This window comes from Amblyraja radiata, chromosome 3 (genome assembly GCF_010909765.2).
Source record: "Amblyraja radiata isolate CabotCenter1 chromosome 3, sAmbRad1.1.pri, whole genome shotgun sequence".
Lineage (NCBI taxonomy): Eukaryota > Metazoa > Chordata > Chondrichthyes > Rajiformes > Rajidae > Amblyraja > Amblyraja radiata.
Window position 1 is genome coordinate 71,063,544 of NC_045958.1, and position 19,845 is coordinate 71,083,388.

At 44.1% G+C, this 19,845-nt stretch overlaps 1 long non-coding RNA gene and 1 pseudogene across 1 annotated transcript; both read left to right on the forward strand.

The window, feature by feature from the left end:
• The first annotated feature begins 935 nt into the window (after nucleotides 1–935).
• On the forward strand, nucleotides 936–19,086 carry LOC116970684. Its single transcript, XR_004411262.1, has 3 exons — nucleotides 936–985; nucleotides 5,080–5,084; nucleotides 19,077–19,086. It is a non-coding gene; the product is annotated as an uncharacterized LOC116970684 (long non-coding RNA).
• Nucleotides 5,055–5,163, forward strand: LOC116971653 (annotated as a pseudogene).
• Nucleotides 19,087–19,845: the final 759 nt, after the last annotated feature.

Here is a 19,845-nt window from a genome sequence, read left to right on the forward strand (position 1 = left end):
GATGGAAACAAAAGGGCAACACTCCAATATCACCTACCCTATACAATTATATCAAGTTTCAAGGGTTTATTAACTCAACAGGGTGCCCATTCTCATGTGAGTAATAACATTCTAGCATGCCTATACGGCTTAAAGCTAACCGTTTTTTAACATTCATTTTCACAGGTGTGAGCATTACCAGGTAGATCAGCATTTAGCATTCATCTTTCATTGCTCCTGAGAAGGTGGTTGTCTACTTATAAAGTCACAGTGTGGAAACAGGCCCTTACAGTGTGGAAACAGGCCCTACGGCCCAACTTGCCCACACCGGCCAACATGTCCCAACTACACTAGTCCCACCTGCCAGCATTTGGTCTATATCCCTCCAAACTTGTCCTATCCATGTACCTGTCTAACTGTTTCCTAAATGTTGGGATAGTCCCTGCCTCAACTACCACACTGGCAGCTTGTTCCATACATCCACCACCCTTTGTGTGAAAACCTTACCCCTCGGATTCCTATTAAATCTTTTCCTCTTCACCTTAAACCTATGTCCTCGGGTCATCGATTCACCTACTCTGGGCAAGAGACTCGATCTATTCCTCACATGATCTTATACACCGCTTTAAGATTATTCTTCATCCTCCTGCGCTCAGGGAATAGTTTGTACAGGAGGGTAAAATAGGCCAGGGATCCGTGTTTTTACTCACAGGAACCATCAATGGCATTCCAGTTTAGTGGGTGACTTGGGAGGAATATACGGGTGGAAGCATTTGTTCTTCCGAATGTCAGGAGTTGCAACATGGAGATGTGAAGAAGTGGCACAAGGCTGGATAAATCTCCAGGACCTGATAAGGTGCCTCAGTCAGCTACGAGAGACAAGAAAGGAAAAGGCTGGGGCCCTGGTAGAGTTTTAAATCTTTGTTGGCCGCAGGTGAGGTGCCAGATGAGTAGCAGACAGCAAATGTGGTCCTCTTATTCAAGAAGGGCAGCAGGGATAAGCCAGGTTGGAGAAATTGGTGGGAGAAATTTGGAGGGACAGATAGTCAGCACGGTTTTATGCAACCTCTTTCTGAGTTTTTCGAAGAAGTAACAAGATATATTGATGAAGGCAGAGCATTGACAGATGGAATTTAAACCTGATAAATGTTTTTAAATATTTTGCATTTTTGCTCCATTCCTATTGAGATCACAATTTTGCAGACCTAGTGAAACTTGTGTTTGATTCCAAAAGGAAGGATTTCTGGGGCGCCCACTCTTGAAAGAAATTGGTTTGAATATTAGACCTGATTCACCTCAAAATCCTTCAGTCTCTGCCACATTGTTTGCTGTAGGCATTGGCATTGCAAGAATCATGGAAAGTATTACAAAAATGTAAAGATCTAACATTTATTGTAGAAATTAACCAGCCACTAATCTGTAAATAAAGGATAGTCCCTTTTTAAATATCCCAGGCTGGGGAGATGATGCTTCTTTATATTGAGTTATGCAACAAGGTTAAGGAAGTATCAGCTGGAATGTGAGACTCCAAAATGGGGCCAGTGGTTTCATGCTTGAAGTCATGGTCTACTTATGTCTAATGGATGCTCTCCAACCTTTACCACAACGTCACCAGACTGTTTTGTATTGGGCATGCATTCTATGTTAATGCCACATAAATATTGTTCGTGGCAGAGATCCAAACACAGCTATGTGCATAACCACATAAGCTAATACTAACAAAAGAGAGTAGGGTTATTTTCCTTTTACTTGTCAGAATATTTTGGTCTGATGATGACTGCAACCACTTAGTGTTCTTGAGTAGATCATGCCCTGAGTTCATTCACATTAAGAGAAAGTTACAAGAATTGCAAGGATGTGCCTGGAGTTATTGATTTGAAGGAAAACAGGATTCTTTTGGTTGTCCCCACATCACAAGGTTAATCTTAGAATTTAGAACTGAATTTTAAGTCCGAAGAAGAGTCTGGACCTGAAATGTCATCTATCCATGTGTTCCAGATATCTCCCTGTTCCATTGAGTCACACCAGCATTTGTTGTCTTTTTTAAAATCTTAAAATCCTTTCTTTCACAAATCTAGTTCAGTTTAGTTTAGATTAGCGATACAGCGAGGAAACAAGCCCTTTGGCCCACTGAGGCCATACCAACCAGCAGTCCCCGCACACTAACACTATCCTAGGGACAAGTTTACATTTTATACATTTATACCAAACCAATGAACCTACAAAGCTGTACGTCTTGGGAGTGGGGGAGGAAACCAAAGATCTCGGAGAAAACTCACACAGCTCATGGGGAGAACATACAAACTCCGTACAGACAAGCACCTGTAATCAGGATCAAACCCAGTTCTCTGACGCTGTAAGGCAGTAGCTCTACCGCTACACCACCGTGCCACCAGGTGACTAATTAAACTAAAGTGCAATAGCACCTGATTTGAATACTACTGAAATAGGTCACATACAATGAACCAGTTCTACTTAAATATCATCACATTATAAAATCAGCCCTGTCAACTGGTCTGACTTTCAGACTATTTACTGAAGCATTGTTTTTAAATTTCTTACAACCTGCACCTAAATCATGTAAATCTGTCACGTCAATGCCCACTTAAGTACATCTGTAAAAAGATTCAAGATATAATGTATTGAACTATGGATGGCTTGCGATGAATAACAGATGTGCATGCAGCCAGGTGGTTTTGAACAGGTCATTACTTGCCCACATGCAGACCCCAGACATGACTATAATTCATCCTCTGAAACCATCTGTTCTGCCCAATGCAATTTACATTTCTGGCCTGTCTCCACAAAGAGAAAATAGTGAAATCAAAGAGCGAGTAGCTTCCTTGTGTACATCCTTGGATGACATGCATTCACCTCATGTTCATCGTAATTGTCAGTGTGTCAACCAGCATCAAACTCCAATGGTCTCCAGGCATCTAATGCTCCTCATTACATTGCCCATAACTTGCCAACTCTCTCCAGCTCTTGAGACTTTCAAATCCTCCAAGCCCTCCAAGGTCCAAAAGCTCCCCAATGTCCATGCAATGTCTTGTGTTAAGAATGATGATCAAAACTTTGATTTTACTTCGGAGTCACGTGAATGACTACATGAAGAACCCGCCAGCACGCTCGTGTGTCATTATCGCTACACGCATTGTGAACAAGTCATTACGAGGGGAGGACGTTCCTCCCAAACGGCAGGGTTGAACCTGCAACAAGTAAGGTAGGAGAACTTAGTTTCTAGACTTACCTTTTTTACAGGCAGGCTGATGAAAACTGGCTGGGGAGAGTCTGCAGAACTGCAGGCAGCCAGCAACGGCCGGGGGCACCACTATCTCCCTTAAACGGGAGCCGGAGCCGACCTCAGCTCCAGCAGGACGCCGACAGCGGTGGAGCATTCTGGAGCCGTCATTCCGACGGCTCGGACAACAGCCCCACGGACCTATACTACATGGGTCCGAGGGGCTGGAAGGTGCTGGGGTTTTTCCACAGCACTAAAAATAGCGGCAAGCGGTCAGTGCCCGAGAGCACTGAGTACGCGTTGGAGCAGCTGGGCTTGGGTCGCGAGCGGCCAGTTCCCCGAGAGGACTGGACCGCGTTGGAGCACCCCAGGCCCAAGTGGAGGAGCGGCACAGTGCGGGAAGCACTGCACCGCGTTAAAACTGCCAGACCAGCGGCTGCGAGCGGCCAGCTCCCCGAGAGGACTGCACCGCGTTGGAGCACCGCAGACCAAGGAGAAGGAGCGGCACAGTGCGGGAAGCACTGCACCGCGTTAAAACTGCCATACCTGCGGTTTGCGAGCGGCCAGCTCCCCGAGGGACTGAACCGCGTTGGAGCACCGCAGGCTAACGGCAGTACGGGCGGCTCAGTGCTCTGAGCACTGCACCGCGCTTTGGAGCACCGCAGGCCAACGGGGATACCGGCGGCACAGTGGCCGTGTACACTGCACCGCATTGGCACTGCGGGGCCTGCACCTGCGAGAACATACTGTTTTGCAGCGATGCAGGTCCAAGAAGAAATCCTCCAGTGGGTTAGTCCCATAGCAGCACCCTATACAGGGCTGTATTTCACTTCTACTATTACAGGGAAGTGTTTGAGGAAAAGACAGACTCAGGGAGAAGGAAGCAGCACCTTTTCTATAGGGCTATAATCATGCTTCTCTCTCCCCAGTAGACTCTTCTGTCAAAAGAGTGCTGGGGTCAAGTCTAGGGCAAACCCTGGACAGGTAAACAGATGTAAGAGCTGTAACAATGAGGTGATGCCTTTTCTAAGTCACAAAGTACATAGAGTGCATTATTGGTCCTTTCCTGATAGAAATACAGGAATACTTATGTTGTGACTGAAGGATTTAGCAGTCCAAAAATGTACTGACAAATTCCATTCCCATCTGGGAAGTCACACGGGAATGTCTGTCTATGTTTCAGGGGGAACAACAGTACAGCTGTGAGTAAAGCTAACTGGGGAAACTAATCAATTTATGCATCTGGTTACATCCAACCGGGATTGATGCGGGCCTGTGTAAACCCAAAACCTCCTAGCAAAATCTTTTTATTTGGGGGTGACCTATCTAGAAGGTCAAGGAGTTGGACAATGAAGCCAAACTGGAGCTCATCTAAACGTCCAAACATCATCCTCAAAGTTATCGCCCCTATGCTGGAAGATGTGTACACCCACAACACACGGCCTCGGGGATCCAGAAGAAAACAGTAAAACCAGAAGGAAGCAAGGAGGTTGGTGCGAGAAGACATTGAATAAATAACTTTTTGACACTCATATCTTAAACAGTATCCGGGGATACACAATAGAATTTTACAACACATAACCTTCTAGTCCAGCTGATATATCGAGAGAGGAATTTGGAGGAGAACACCAAGTTGGGCTACACGATATGGAACACCAGATGCCGATCTACTCGTATCCAGACATAATCACCAATTACCAAATATGTCATAAGGGATACAGACACTGGACATCAGCAACAGATGGGGTTTTAGCTGCATTGCAAGGGAAGAATTATTATCTACGCATTCCCTTCCTAACAAAATAGGATATGGCGCTTGACGCATCAATCATAGATCAGATCTCGGCTTTTTGGCTAAGATCAAGTATAATATCTGTTCTTATCATTTTAAATGTCTGATATGTCCCTTATCTAGGGACCATATATCATAAAATTAAATAAATAAATAAATAGAAATAAATAAAACGATATATTCGTTTTAAGAACAGAAACCTTTTCTATTGATAAGTATATTCGTTTTAAGAACGAAAATGGCAAGCATTGATTCAAAGGATGCTTACAAATTCAGTACCCATAACAGGTGACCACGGACGTTATTTTTATCTAATTGGATGGCTCAGCTCTAGCAGCATAGAGCACTACCTAATGTGTTTACATTAGCACCTAGGTTATTTACAAAATAATGGCTTCTTTGGATGACATACTAATTGTGTGGAAACTTAGGACGGGCTGAACAAACAGTAACAGCCACTTAACAATTATTTGGAAACTAGGATCATTATCCATCCAATTAAATCAAAATTAAAGCCTTCAAACTAAAGGGATTATTTGGGGTTCACCATTAACTCAGTTCCTCATGTCAGTAACTTTGCCAAAAGAGGTTACAACCTTAATAGAGGCATACAGCAAAATCATTGACATGAGGATAAACCATCCATCAGACTGGTAGCAAGAATATTGGCAACATATGGTTTCCAGCCACATAATTCAGACCCTTAAATTATAAAGATTTACAGAGGGCCAAAATATGAGCTCTTAAAATTAATGGTGATCATTTCAATAGAATGATGAAGCCATACAGAAGCCATATTGGAACTAAATGGTGGAAAGATAACATTGGGCATTGCTCCAATCCTATCATTGTCAGCAACCAGTCTATGGTCCTACATATGGATACTATGCACTAGGACGGTGTGTTACCAATTCCATCTCCAGCTGTGGAGGAAGATGGAATACACAGCAAGCATCATTATTACTAACACTGGGCATAACTACCTGGAAATGTTGGGTGTTTTTTCATGGCCTAAAGTCATGTTGCTCTGGAATATATTAAACAGGTTATTAGATTATAAATTAACAACACTACTGTGGTAGCACATATCAACCACATGGGTGAAAGGGAATCTACATCATGTAACAATCTGGCCAACACAATTTGGCAACCTCATCGGGGGGGGGCGGGGGGGGGGGGGGGGGGGGTAATAAGGGAAATACTACGAGACTCTGCGTCTGGTGTTTTTAACAGTACCCGACTGACCTACCCAACCATGGTTCTAGGTAGTATTAGGGAATGAGATTAGAACCATGCAGCACCATCCAAAACAGACGGCCAGAGCAATGGACATGATCACAGCGGGCCACAGACAATCAACCTAAAGACAATGTCTAAAATACATAAACTAATGGGAGATGTGTTGCAACCATAATACATCATCCAGCCTGTTTGGAAGCTTTGTTAACCTACAGGGATTAGTATTAGTGACATCAACTGTGCCAGAATTGGCCCATCTACTTACCTATGGCAAGAGAACGGGACAACAGCTTATGAGGGACACTTTTTATGAGAATTCCCCAAAGACCAGGTATTCCCAAATATGGGACATCAGCATCGTCTTAACGTTGTTAAAGAACTGGGCTCCAGCCACAGCGCTGTCATTACAGTTTTTACCATTTTACAAAACTGTCATGCTGATGGCTTAGGTCACGGCACTAAGGACTCAGTCCCTACCAAATTAAGGCTGGATACCTTGACCAGTTCACCTGGCAACTTACACTTCTATGTTCAGGAATTAGGGAACTAAACAGACAGGGGTCAGCATGCCTTAAAATAACATTTTTTAGAGCCTACCCTACAGATGATTGACTGTGTTGTGAGACATCTACAAATATACATGGAACAAACCCAGACCATAAGTGGCACAGAAGAGGAACTTCTCATCAACGACAGACAGCCTCATTAAAGAATAACAGGCCAGGCCAGCTAAATAGCTAACATAGTATTGACATAAGTTGGTGTAAACACTAACTGGGTTAAAATCTCACTCCACCAGGCTGCAGCAACGTCGGCAGCATTTAAATTGGAGGTTCCTATGGATAAAATCCTCAGGACTGCAGGATGGCCATCGGAAAGAACATTCTAAGGATTATAACTAACCAGTAATGGAAACTGGAATTTTTCAGAAACATTGTTAAGTTTCTGTACCATAATTTACCCCAAAAAACTGGGGCTATCAATTATTATTAACTTTATGGTTATTTATATATATCATATTGATGTTTAATATGTTATCACTATTCTCCCCAAAACCAAGGCAGATGTGATGATGAACTCGTTCCACGGCTTGAATCACAGAGCTTTGAAATCTTCATGTAGTCACTCACGTGACTCCGAAGTAAAATAGTAAGATTAAACGAGAACTTACCAGTTCGAAGTTTGATCTGTATTTTATGAGGAGTAACGTTGAGGGAATACATGCCCTCCGCTCCCACCCTTGATCATAAACACAACTGGTATCTTTTCTCTAATCTTACTATGCTTAAGTCATTACACGTATCTGTGATTCACTCCGCTGCTTTGAAGAATGACACACGAGCGTGCTGGCGGGTTCTTCATGTATTCCCTCAACGTTACTCCTCATAAAATACAGATCAAACTTCGAACTGGTAAGTTCTCGTTTAATCTTACTATTAAAAGCGTATTTTAAAGTCACATGGTGGTTCAGGTTAGGGAATACCACGGCTTATTGCTTCAATAGCAGATAACACCAGTGGTGGGATAAAAGGCATGAACTTGCATAAGCTCTAGAGCTGAAAGGCACAGAGAATTCAAAGCATTGTCGAGGATGGGTAAAGATGGAGATATATTTAAAGAAAGGTTGCATTTGTATTTTAAGGAAGGTTGGATAAGCATTTAATGGACAATGGAATAGATGGTCATCACTGAGATTTAAGATGAAGAAAACTGCTTCTGTGGAACATAAATGGCTAACGTGATTGATCGGACAAAGAGCAGGGTGATAAAATGGTCAGGACTGCTCTATTGGCAACCAACATGGACTTGATAAGAAGAATGGGCTATTTTATGGTCTAATGTGCAGCAACCACCATCTTCCCAAATCAATTGGCGTATTGTTTTGTGATTGCACTTCTTAAATCAAGCAAGAAACTTTCTTCAGGCTACATCTAAAGAGGCATATGTCTGCCATCTTAAGTATTCTTGGAGCTTCGAGTGACTTCTGTCAAAAGCCAGACTTTTGAGTCCAGGATGGTCAACAACTGGGATAAGTGGGGCAGAGAGTAATCACTCCACTGGCAGCTTCTGTGATGCTTCTGCAATAATTTAGTATCCAGCCAATGTTGTTACTTCATGATTGATGATCCTCAGAGTGCCCATTCCCCACAACAGAAGCAATAGTATCATTCTTGCTTGATGGAGATGGTCAGATACTACGAATGGGCATATGGTACCTCAATAGTTCAATAGTGCTATTTGTCACATATGCAACTGCACAGTGAAATTATTTTTTCATATATTACACACGCGGGTGCTGCCATTTTTGACACCATTATTCAAAGTCCGGTCGGCCCGCGCACTCGATGTACTGGAGCAGTTCCCACAAACCAACTCCTCTCCTCTCGCTACTTGAAATTCCAAGTTTATCCTGATGGTAAAATGTTGCTATATTCAGGCACTGTGCTCTCTGTTAAAGGCTTTATCCTGAATTTAATAGACTAGAGATAGTAGAGTAAAACTGATTTATTAAATGTGTTGCGATATCTAGGTATCCTCTTTGTTGCTTTTAAGAATGAGTTCAGCTTAATTCAGCTTGTTGTGGGGAAGATCCAGATGATGTCATGATTTTCAAGGTTCGTGTCATATGCCTTAACTCCTGCCCCCACTTCCCACCGACCGCACCCAAACCTTATTAGGACTTCTGCATAAGAAGTTGTTTAGTGTTTAGAGATGGAGCGTGGAACCAATCCTTTAGCCCACCAAATCCGTGCCAACCAACAATCACCCGTTCACAAGTTGTATGTTATCTCAGTTTCGCATACTATACACAAGGGGCAATTTTACAGAAGCTAAATAACCTACAAACCTGCATGTTTTTGGAATGTGGGAGAAAATCAGAGCACCCGGAAGAACCCATGCAGTTACAGTGAGAACGTACAAACTCCGTACACACAGCACCCATGGTCAGGATTGAACACAGGTGTCTGGTACTATAAGGCAGCAACTCTACTGCTGTGCCACTGTGCCACCCAATACTTGATAAATTATGATGGAAGATGCTACTCAAAAAATAAATGGTAAGTAAGATTTAGGTTTAGGTTTAGATTTTGTATTGTCATGTGTACCAAAGTACAGTGAAAAGTTTTTGTTTGCAATCTATCCAAACAAATCAGATAATACTACACATGAATACAATCATCCAAACGCGTTCAAAAGTTAGAATTAAGAGAAATATATAATGTATTGTAAGAAAATGAAAATATTTAGGCAAGCAAATTAAAATCATTTTCTATTAAGCAATGAAGAAAAGATTTCTGCTTTTTACCTTTTCTTTTGGTTTGCTTTTGGAGTGTTGATGAGGTCTTCAAATAGCTCGCTGACTAATTCTGTTAGTTTGTGGGATGTGTTGGTCTGTGTTTTTACCTCGTGAAGTGAGACAGGAGAGTAAAAGCATGGCCAAAACACTAAATGTCTTTGCTTAGACCACATGAACGAAAAAGAAGGAACTGATTTTAATTTAATTGTATATACAGAGACCAAACGTTGAAATGCTTGACTGTTTTATCTTAATTAACTGAAAATAGCCCAGAGATTATTGAGAAAATCAAAATGAGAATCTCTGAACTGAAAATGAAAAAAATGAAATTATAATGATGCTGTTTCTTAAATTGTAAGACTTGAAATATTTTAATTTGTCATCTTGCTGCAGATTGCAATGGGAACTTTTTCTCTACACTTTTCTTTATTGTAAAGATCAAGAAAGATACAACAATGGCCAAATTAAATTGGTTAGTCACTCATCAGTGGGTTGTTTCTCAGTATTCAGTCCAGCAACTGTCTCGAGCATCCCGTCAAATAAGCTTTGTGAACAATTGTGTTACTGCAGTGTACAATGGTCTATTTCTTATTCCTCCAGAACAGAAGCAGATGTATTGCAATGGCAGCTGCTGCTGGACACGAACTGATTTATTGGTGCTTGCTGTTCAGTTTGTTTAGTCAACTGGGAGGGGTAGAGGGGGAGATCTAAAAGAGACACAGATGCTAGAAACAGCTGAAATTGCAATTTTACATGCCAATTGAATGAGATGGGCACAAAGCAGTGTCTGTGTGGGTATACTTGAGGTACAAGTCGACAATTTACTAAAGACAAACGGAGTACCACTTGGCAATCGTTTCTTCAATAATCCCACAAATTAGAATTTGTGCTGCAAGTGGTTTTATCTGAAACATAACATATACCATTTAAACTTTTTTTCCAGTACCTATCACTCTTTCTGTTGAGAAAGAAGCAGGTGAACTTCTAACCTACTCTCCCCAACCACCCCCCCCCCCCCCGGCCTCTCTTTCACCCCCCCCCCCCCCCCCCGCCTCTCTTCCACCCCCCCTCCTCTCTCTCCCCCACTCCTCTCTCTCCCCCCTTCCTCTCTCTCCCTCCCCTCCTCTCTTCACCCCTCCTCTCTCTCCCCCCCTCCTCTCTCTTCCCCCCTCCTCTCTCTCCCTCTCCTCCTCTCTCCCCCACTCTCCTCTCTCTCCCCCCGCCTCTCTCTCGTCAGTCTTTCTCTTCCTCCTCCAGCATCCCTCTTCTTCCCCCCTCCCTCTCCCCCTCTTTCCCCCGCCCCTCTTTCTCCCCCTCCCCCACGCGTTGAGGGGGTGGGACCCAACGGGATCTCTTGGTCGAATTTATATTAAATTCAATTCATCTTTCATGAAATTAAATTTGTGGGAAAGCCAGTCATAGAACATACAGAACAGAGAACATTACAGCACAAAAATGTGCCCTTCAGCCCATAATGTTTGTGCTGAACGTGATGCCAAGTTAAACTGATCTCATCTGCCTGTACATGATCCATATCCCTCTATTCCCTACACATCCATCTGTCTATCTAAAAGCCTTTTAAACACCACGATCATATCTGTCTTCATCACCCACCCGGCGATGCGTTCCAGACCCCTAATATTCTGTGTAAAAAACTTGCCCTGCACATCTCCATTAAACTTTCCCCCTCTCACCTTAAAGCTATGCCCTCTAGCTTTGGACATTTCCACCCTTGAAAAAAGGTTCTGACTCTACCCTATCAATGTCTTCTGATTTTATATACTTCTATCAAGTTTCCACTCAACCTCTGACATTCCAGAGAAAACAATCCAAGTATATCCAATCTCTCCCAGTAGCTGAAACCCTCTAATCCAGGCAGCATTTTGGTTAAATTCCTCTGCACCCCCTCTAAAGCCTTAACATCTTTCTCGTAATATGGCGACCAAAACTGCACACAATACTTCAAATGCACTCTAATCAAAGTCATATAGTCATATAGAGCTGTATTATAGCGTCCTGACTGTTATATTCATTGCCCCTAGCAACAAAGGCAAGCAAACCAGTTTTCTTCTTTACCACCCAATCTATGTGTGCTGCCACCTTCAGTGCACATCAATGCTGTTTAGGTCTTGCCATTAACTGCACACTTTCCCCTAGCATTTAACTTTCCAATGTGCAGCAACTCTATATCCCACTGTATCTTTTGACAGCCTTCCTCACTGTCTGCAACTCCATTAATTTTGGTGTCTTCAGCAAATTTACTCACCAACCCATCTACGTTTACATGCAGGTAGACACAAAATGCTGGAGGAACTCAGTGGGACAGGCAGCCTCTCTGGAGAGAAGGAATGGGTGACGTTTCAGGTCGAGAGCCTTTCTCTGACATTTACATTTACATGCAGGTAATTTATATGTATCACAAGAGGTTGCAGCACAGATCCCTGAGGAATTCCGCGGATCACAGACCTCTTTAGCCAGAACATCTTCTGTCCACCACAACCCTTTGTCTTCTATGAATAAGCCAGTTCTGAATCCATACAACATAGTCATCGTAAATCCCATACATGTTAATCTTTTGAATCAGCCTACTATGAGGGACCTTATCAAAAGCCTTACTAAAATCTATGTTTGCAACATCTACCACCCCACCATCAATTTCCTTCGTCACCTCCTAAAATAACTCAATCACTGGCAACCCATAATTACCCCATTCTCTTCCAAATGGGAGTAAATCCTATCTCAAAGAATTCTCTTCAATAGTTTTCCTACTACTGACTGACATGAGGCTCATTGTTCTATAATTCCCTGGATTCTCTCTACTTCCCTTCTTAAACAAAGGAACAACATTGGCCACTCCCAGTTCCTCTGTGACCTCGCCTGTGGCTCGATAGGAAACAAAGATCCTCATCCAACATCCAGCAATCTCCTCTTTTGCTTCCCTCAATAACGGGATAGATCCCATCAAGCTCTGGGGACATCTATACATAACTAAACCTCTGATCTTTTGCTTTTCCGGTCTGCGTGGTTTTTCTATTTGCGCAAAAACGGTACAGGATAGCGCTACGATTTTTCGCCATCTTACTCATCATTTTGCTGTGCTCAAGTGCAACAAATTTTGTTCCGATCGATGGTATAGTTTAAAAGGTATTAAGGTTTAAAAATCTTTAAAACGGCGCATGCGCAGATTGGTCTCCTCTCCTGCCAGTCACCACCATGCAGATTGGTCTCCTCCCCTGAGATTCACCTGGGACGGCGACACCCATGCCGGGATGGCGATGCCCCTTCTGACACAAAATCGCTGCACTGATTGGTCGGATCCTCTGTCACTCACCGGCAGGGAGAATTGAAGGAGCGGAGCGAGCTGACTTAGTGCATCACCGCCAGCTGGAGTGCGACTGGAGCTGCGTAGCCCAGAGCCTGGCCGACTCCGACTGAGGCCGGCCCCTGCAATCTCAAGATCCTGGGGAGGTGAGGAGGGAGACTCTTAGACCGACTGAGGACAACTGCGAGACCGACTGCTGCAACCTCGAGATCCTGGGGAGGTGAGGAGGGAGATGTGGGGTGATTGACGGAGAGGAATGGGTAGAGGGGGGGGGGGAGTGGGGGAGGTGAGGAGGGAGAGTGGGGGAAGAGGGGCAATAGAGGAAGAGTAGGGGGGAGTGGGGAATAGAGGGTGAGGAGGGCTGTGGTGCAGGTCAGGAGGGATAGTGAGGTAAGGAATGGGTGAGGTGGGGGAATAGAGGGGTAGAGAGTGGAGATGAGTTAGGGAGGGAGGGAGGGATTGTGGAAGGGAGGAGGAGAGGGGAAAGAAGTGGGAGGATGAAGAGGAGGAGGAGGCAGTGCTGCAGATGAGGGGAAATGAGCTGCGCCTGCGTAGTTAGGGGCTATGGGTAAGTGGTTGAATATTGCGTGGGGGAAACAGGTTGAGATTGAGAGAAAGTGGTGCTGACCCAACGGGTCCCAACTAGTCTGGTATCATCTTAATGCTCTCCATGAGTTTCAGCACCACCTCCTCTCAATCGCCCTAATATATGTGTATTCTCCATACTGATATTGCTGTCCTCCAAGTCCTTCTCCTCTGTGAATACGGATGCAAATTACTCATTTACCTATGTCCTCCGACTACAAGCATCGATCCCCTCCTTTGTTCTTGAGTGGTCCACTTTCTCCCTGGTTCATTGGCTGAATTGACAATCATGAGGGCTGCTTTCTGAATTCAATTTCAACTTTAGACTATGGAGCTCATTTTGAAGCCCCAATAAAGATCCAATAAGCAGACAAATAAATAGTGTGCAGAATAGTATTTCAGCTTCATGTTACAATTACAAAGTGCAGATGAAGTTACAAAGGGAAAGATGCTATTCCTGAATATGGTGATACATGCTTTTAAGCTTTAGTATCTTCTGTCCTCCGGGTGAGGGGAGAAGAGGGAATGACCAATGTCAAAGCAGTCCTTGATTATGTTGCCTGCTTTCCTGAAGTACAGTAAAGTGTAGGGAGAGCCTGGTTTCTGTGATGTACTGGGCTACATCCACAAGTCTGCAATATGTTGTCAAACCAAGTTGTGATGCATTTGGATAGGATGTATTTCTTGTTGGGATGGTGACAATATGTGAAATTGTCAAACAGCAAGATAAATTCAGCTTGGAGCTCAAATGGGCATCAACATTATTGCCTCCTTTTGGCAATGGATGTTTGGTTTAGTTTATTGTTACGTGTTCTAAGGTACAGTGGAAAAAACTTGTCATGCTACCAAGGCAAATCAGAAAAAAATGTAGATAAAAGGGCTGAAACGAGGCAGATTGGAAGATCGGGAACACATCCTTAGTATATGAGAGGACCGTTCAAGAGTTTGATAACAGTATTCTTATTCCTGAAGTTTGATTCTCGCGGTATGTGCTTTCATGTTTGTATCATGGAAGTGGCGGCGCTGTGATACAGCTGCGGCTCGCCTGCAGTCTGTCTGTTTTTACTTTTTATGTCGTTTTTTTTTGTCTAGTTTAGTAATTTTTTTGGTTATTAGGTGGTGTTATGTGTGTGGGGGGAGGGTGAAACAGAGCTTTCTGTCTCTCCCTTCGGGGGAATGCGACTTTTTGTCGTATCCCCCTTCTCTTCCCCCGTCTGCGCTGAGGCCTAATGGCGGAGCTGGCGGCCTCCAACCTGCGACCAACCTCGAGGGTCCGGAGGTAGAGCCAGCCAGGACTCACCAACGCGAGGCTGGCCGTCTTCGAGCTGTGGCGACGTCCGGGTAGCGGCGCGACTCGGCGCTCCGGTGAGGGCGAACGGTGCGGGGCTGAGACACTCCTGTGCGGCCAGCACGGCTACCGGCTGGAAGGTGCTCCCGTGTGAGCAGCCCGGTGCGGGGCTGAGACGCTGCCTTGTGGGCGGCCCGGTGCGGAGCGGAGACGGTGCTACGGCGGCTGAGGCGGCGGCGACCTGGATCCTGGGCTCGGCCGTGGGCCGGTGGAGGACAATGTCGGGAGCTCGCAGGTCACTGGCTGGTGCCTGTTTTCCGGAGCACCCGTTGCAACAGCTGCGGGCAGCTTCGACCACCCCCCCGGGCCGCCATCGCCCGGTGGGGTATCGCCTCGGCGCAGAGGGAGAAGAGGAGGGAAGAGACAGTAACTCTAAGACTTTTGCCTCCATCACAGTGAGGAGGTGTTTGGTGAACTCACTGTGGTGGATGTTAATTTGTGTTTATTGTGTTTTGTTATTATTACATGTATGGCTGCAGGCAACAGCATTTCGTTCAGACCGAAAGGTCTGAATGACAAATAAAGGTATTCAATTCAATCTTCTGCCCAACCGGAGAGAGGAGTAGAGAGAATGACCAGGGTACGTGGTCATCATGTTGGTTGCGTTCATGAGGTTGCATGAAGTAGAGATTTGGTTGGGAGACGGATTGGGGAGGATGGTTTGTGTGATGGACTGGACTGCATTCATAACTATCAGCAATTTCTTGTAGTCTTGGGCAGAGCAGGTGCCATACCAAAGTGTGAAGCATCCCGATAGAATGCCTTATTGGGATATGGTGAATTTTTTCATCGTTTGAGGAAGTCGAGGCATTGGTGTGTTTTCTTGGCTGTTGCATTAAGTGATTGAACCAGGACAAATTATTTTTGATATTTATAACTGGGAACTTAAAGTTCTCAACTCAGTCTCCACTTCATCATCATTGATACAGATTGGGGCGTGTGCTCCACCTGAGGTCTCTTTAATAACTTGCTTTGTTACTGAGACACCTCAGTGAAGTGAACTAGAGCGACTTAGTGGCGTGACGGCTGGGTTGCAACCTTACAATGTCAGAGATCTGGGTTCGATCCTGACTAAGTGCTATTTATACAGTTTGTACGTTCTCCCTGTGACCGCGTGGGTGCTCCAGTTCCCTCCCACAATTACTCCAGCATTTTGTGTCTACTTCAGGTTTGTTGGTTAATTGGCAAGTTCTGTAAATTGTTCCTTGAATGTAGGATACTGGGTGATTGGTTGGCACAGACCTGGTGTGCCGATGGGCCTGTTTCCATGCTGTATCTCTAAAGTAAATTCTAAATAGATTTTTTAATATAAATATATTTGCCATAGTTTTCAACTTCCCCAGTATTCTAGCAGGTTTGCCACAGTTGCTGCCTGAAAAACTGCCACTGCCCTGTTTCATTAGAAATGCAACTCATAAAAGGTGATTATGCCTAACTCATAATTATCTACCAGTGCTGCTTTTCCACAAGCAGAAGTGGGTCTGCAATTGAATATGGTACCTCTAACCAACAAATTCCCCATTAGTTATGCTGTTGCTGAACTACCTGTCATTTCTGAGCTGGTTAAAGCTTACAAATATTGCCAGCGCCAGTAAGATTTTAACCCTAACTAGTTTAAAAGTTGTAACATTTTTAATTACCCAATTTTCTTCTCAGTATATTCTTGGTTTCAGACTTTCTTTTGTTTCAGCAACCACATTCCTTGCATTTGAAGTGAACCAACCAACATTCCAGTGGAATTTGAGGTATAAGGTGGAACTGGAAGAGAAATAATTGAATTAAACTGTAAATTAACTTCCTTGCCCACTTTTTTATCAGAGTCTGAGGAAATCGTTTTCAAAGGTTTTAAAGGTCTTTTATTGTCACGTATACCAATTAAGGTGCAGTGATATTCGTATTACCATACAGCCGTAAGTAGTACAGTGGGATCAATGAAAACAGTTGTTAAAATAGAACATTTCCTTTTATTGAATTTGTGCATTTATCATGGAAATGAATTAATAAACCTTTTAAATGTATTAGTTTGTAGGAAATTGGTAATGGTTTCTGCATTGCCACATCAATAATAAGTTTTAAAAAATCATTTAGTTGGACAGCGTTACAAATAATATAAATCACAGGATCTAACAATCATTACAACAAATCTTTGCAGTTGAAACTACATCCTGATCTCCTGACAGCATTTCTTCCAGTTTGTGCTTTCACTAAGTATAGCCAGCATATGTTAATGCTTTATCGATCCCAATATGCCATTTTAAAAAAAAATTCCCTCGGAGTGGCAATTTATTTTGACATTGCTTCCTGACAGGAAACAATTTTCCCATTTCATTCACAGGTTTTTCTCTCCAGAAAACTTTTTTATTTTTTGAAAGTCTGTTCTGTAAAACTACTAAGCTTGCAATTTACAGCTCCATTTATCCTACTTCAGGATAATCCTTTGATCCCAGGAAGGATTAGATTAACATATGAGGAGCTTTTGATGGCTCGGGGCCTGACTCGCTGGAGTTTGGAAGGGTGAGTGAGGATCTCATTGAAACTTACCGAATAATGAAAGCCCTAGATCGTGTGGATGTGGAGAGGATGTTTCCAATATTAGGAGAGTCTAGGACCAGTGGGGACAACCTCAGAATAAAAGGATGCGCTATTAGAATGGAGTGGAGGAAGATTTATTTTAGACAGAATCTGTGGAATAAATTGCCACAGATGGTAGTGGATATTTTTAAACAGGAGATTGATTAGTTCTTGATTAGTAAGGATGTCAAAGTTTATGGGAGATGGCAGGAACATGGGGTTGAGAGGGAAAAATAAATCAGGCATGATCGAAAGGTGGAACCAACTCAATGGGCCAAGTGGGTTAATTGTTCTCCCATGTCTTATGATCTTTAGCTGCAGTTTATGGTCAATGCAATTGAAAGAAAAAAATATTCTTTTGTGATAACAGGAGCTGAATTATTCCCTCTCCTGAAAAACATTTTATTTTGGATTCATTCATTACCAAGGCAGTCATAGTCATAGAGTCTTACTGTGTGGAAACAGGCTCTTTGACCGAAATTGCCCACACCGGCCAACATGTCCCATTTACACTAGTCTCACCTACCAGCGTTTGGCTCATATCCCTCTGAAACTGTCCTATCCATGTACACTGTCTAAATTTAAAAAAAATATCCTCATTGTGGGTATTAAATCCAGCACCTATTGCCCTTCCAAAACTGTCCTTGCAGCTGGTGAAGAGCTGCCTTGGCTCATATGGAGAAGGTAGATGCAGAGTGAGAAGCATCAGAATACTGGCATGGTGACCATAAAAGGCAACAATGATTTTCCATGCTGCGATGGTTCACAGCATTTGGTCCATACATCAAAAAAATGTTCAAGCCTTGGTAAGTTGCTGCAGTGTATAACATCTTGTATAGAATAAATGCTGGTTTCTTGCAATGATTTAGAAACATAGAAAATAGGTGCAGGAGGAGGCCCTTCAAGCCAGCACCGCCATTCATTATGATCATGGCTGATTGTCCCCTATCAATAACCCGTGCCTGCCTTCTCCCCATATCCCTTGACTCCAATAGAAATATTGGATTTGTCTTTTTTTTGTATCAACAAGATTAGATAAATGATCAGGCAATAGGCAACATTTCTGGTTGGGACCCTTCGGGTCGGGTGGCTGGCTTTACACCAAAACCGAAACATGTTAGAGGAAGATCATCCAAACTCAGGCCCATGAGACAATTTGGATCTGCATCACCTCTTGGCATGACCCACTGAAGGGGATCTTTCCTAAAGGGAGGGCCAGGACATCCTACTATGCAATAGGCGTAATCTGTGTGCAGTGGAACACTCTTCCTCAGCAATCTTCCTACAGGGAGCATATATTGCATGGAGTAAGTGAACTGGCTCAATTACTTCCTCTTGCAGCTCATTCCATATACCCACCATCCTTTGTGTAAAAAAGCTGCCCCACAGGCTCCTATTGTATCTTCCCCCCTTCCCCACCTCACCTTAAACCTATGTCCACTGGTTCTAGATTTCCCAACTATGAATAAAAGTGCATTTACCGTATCTATTCCTCATGATTTGTCTGCAGCGGCCTCTGCAGTCCGTCTGCGTTTTTATTATTTTATGTCTATGTTTTTATGTAGTTTTTGTTATTTTTGTTGGGGTATGTGTGTGGGGGGGGTGGGGGTGGTTGGGGGTAACTTTTAAATCTCTCCCTGCACGGGAGACCCGACCTTTTCTTTGTCGGGTCTCCGTTGTCGTTGGGGCTGCAACGAGGAGCGGCCTCCAACAGGAAGACTGGGGGCTGTGGTGCCGACTACTCACCTCACCGTCGCGGAGCTGGCCAAGTCCAGAGCGGGTGGAGCTGTGGTGGACGCTGCTGCGGCCCGATCCCCGGAGATTCGGTGGCTGCAACTGCGGGTTTGGCGGGCGGCACCGGGAGCCCACGGGTCCCTGGAGGGAGACCGCTTTTCAGGGCTTCCGCAGCGGCGACTTCTCCCGCCCGAGTTGCAGGGTTGAAGAGCTCCTGGAGCGGGGCCTTACACCATCGCCCCGCGCGGCTTGGAATGGCGGCGGGACTTTGCGAGCGCACGCCGGGGGCTCTAACATCAAGAACCCGGTGTGCGACCTTGCATTACCCGGCGTGGCTTTAATGGCTGCGGGACAATTCGCCATCGCCCGCCGGGGGCTTTGACTTTGACTCTGACATCGGGGGGGGGGGGAGAGTGCAGTGGAGAGAGAAGTTTTTTTGGCCTTCCATCACAGCAATGTGATGGATGTTTATGTAAATTATGTTGTGTCTTGGGTCTATTTGTTTGTAATGTATGGCTGCAGAAACGGCATTTCGTTTGGACCTCAAGGGGTCCAAATGACAATAAATTGAATTGTATTGTATTGTATGATCTTATACACCTTTATAAAATCCCCCTGCGTTCCAATGAATAAAATCCTAGCCTGTTCAACCTCTTCCAATAGCTCAAGCCCTCAAGTACTGGCAACATCCTCGTAAATCTTCTCTGCACCCATTTCAGCTTAACACCATCTTTCC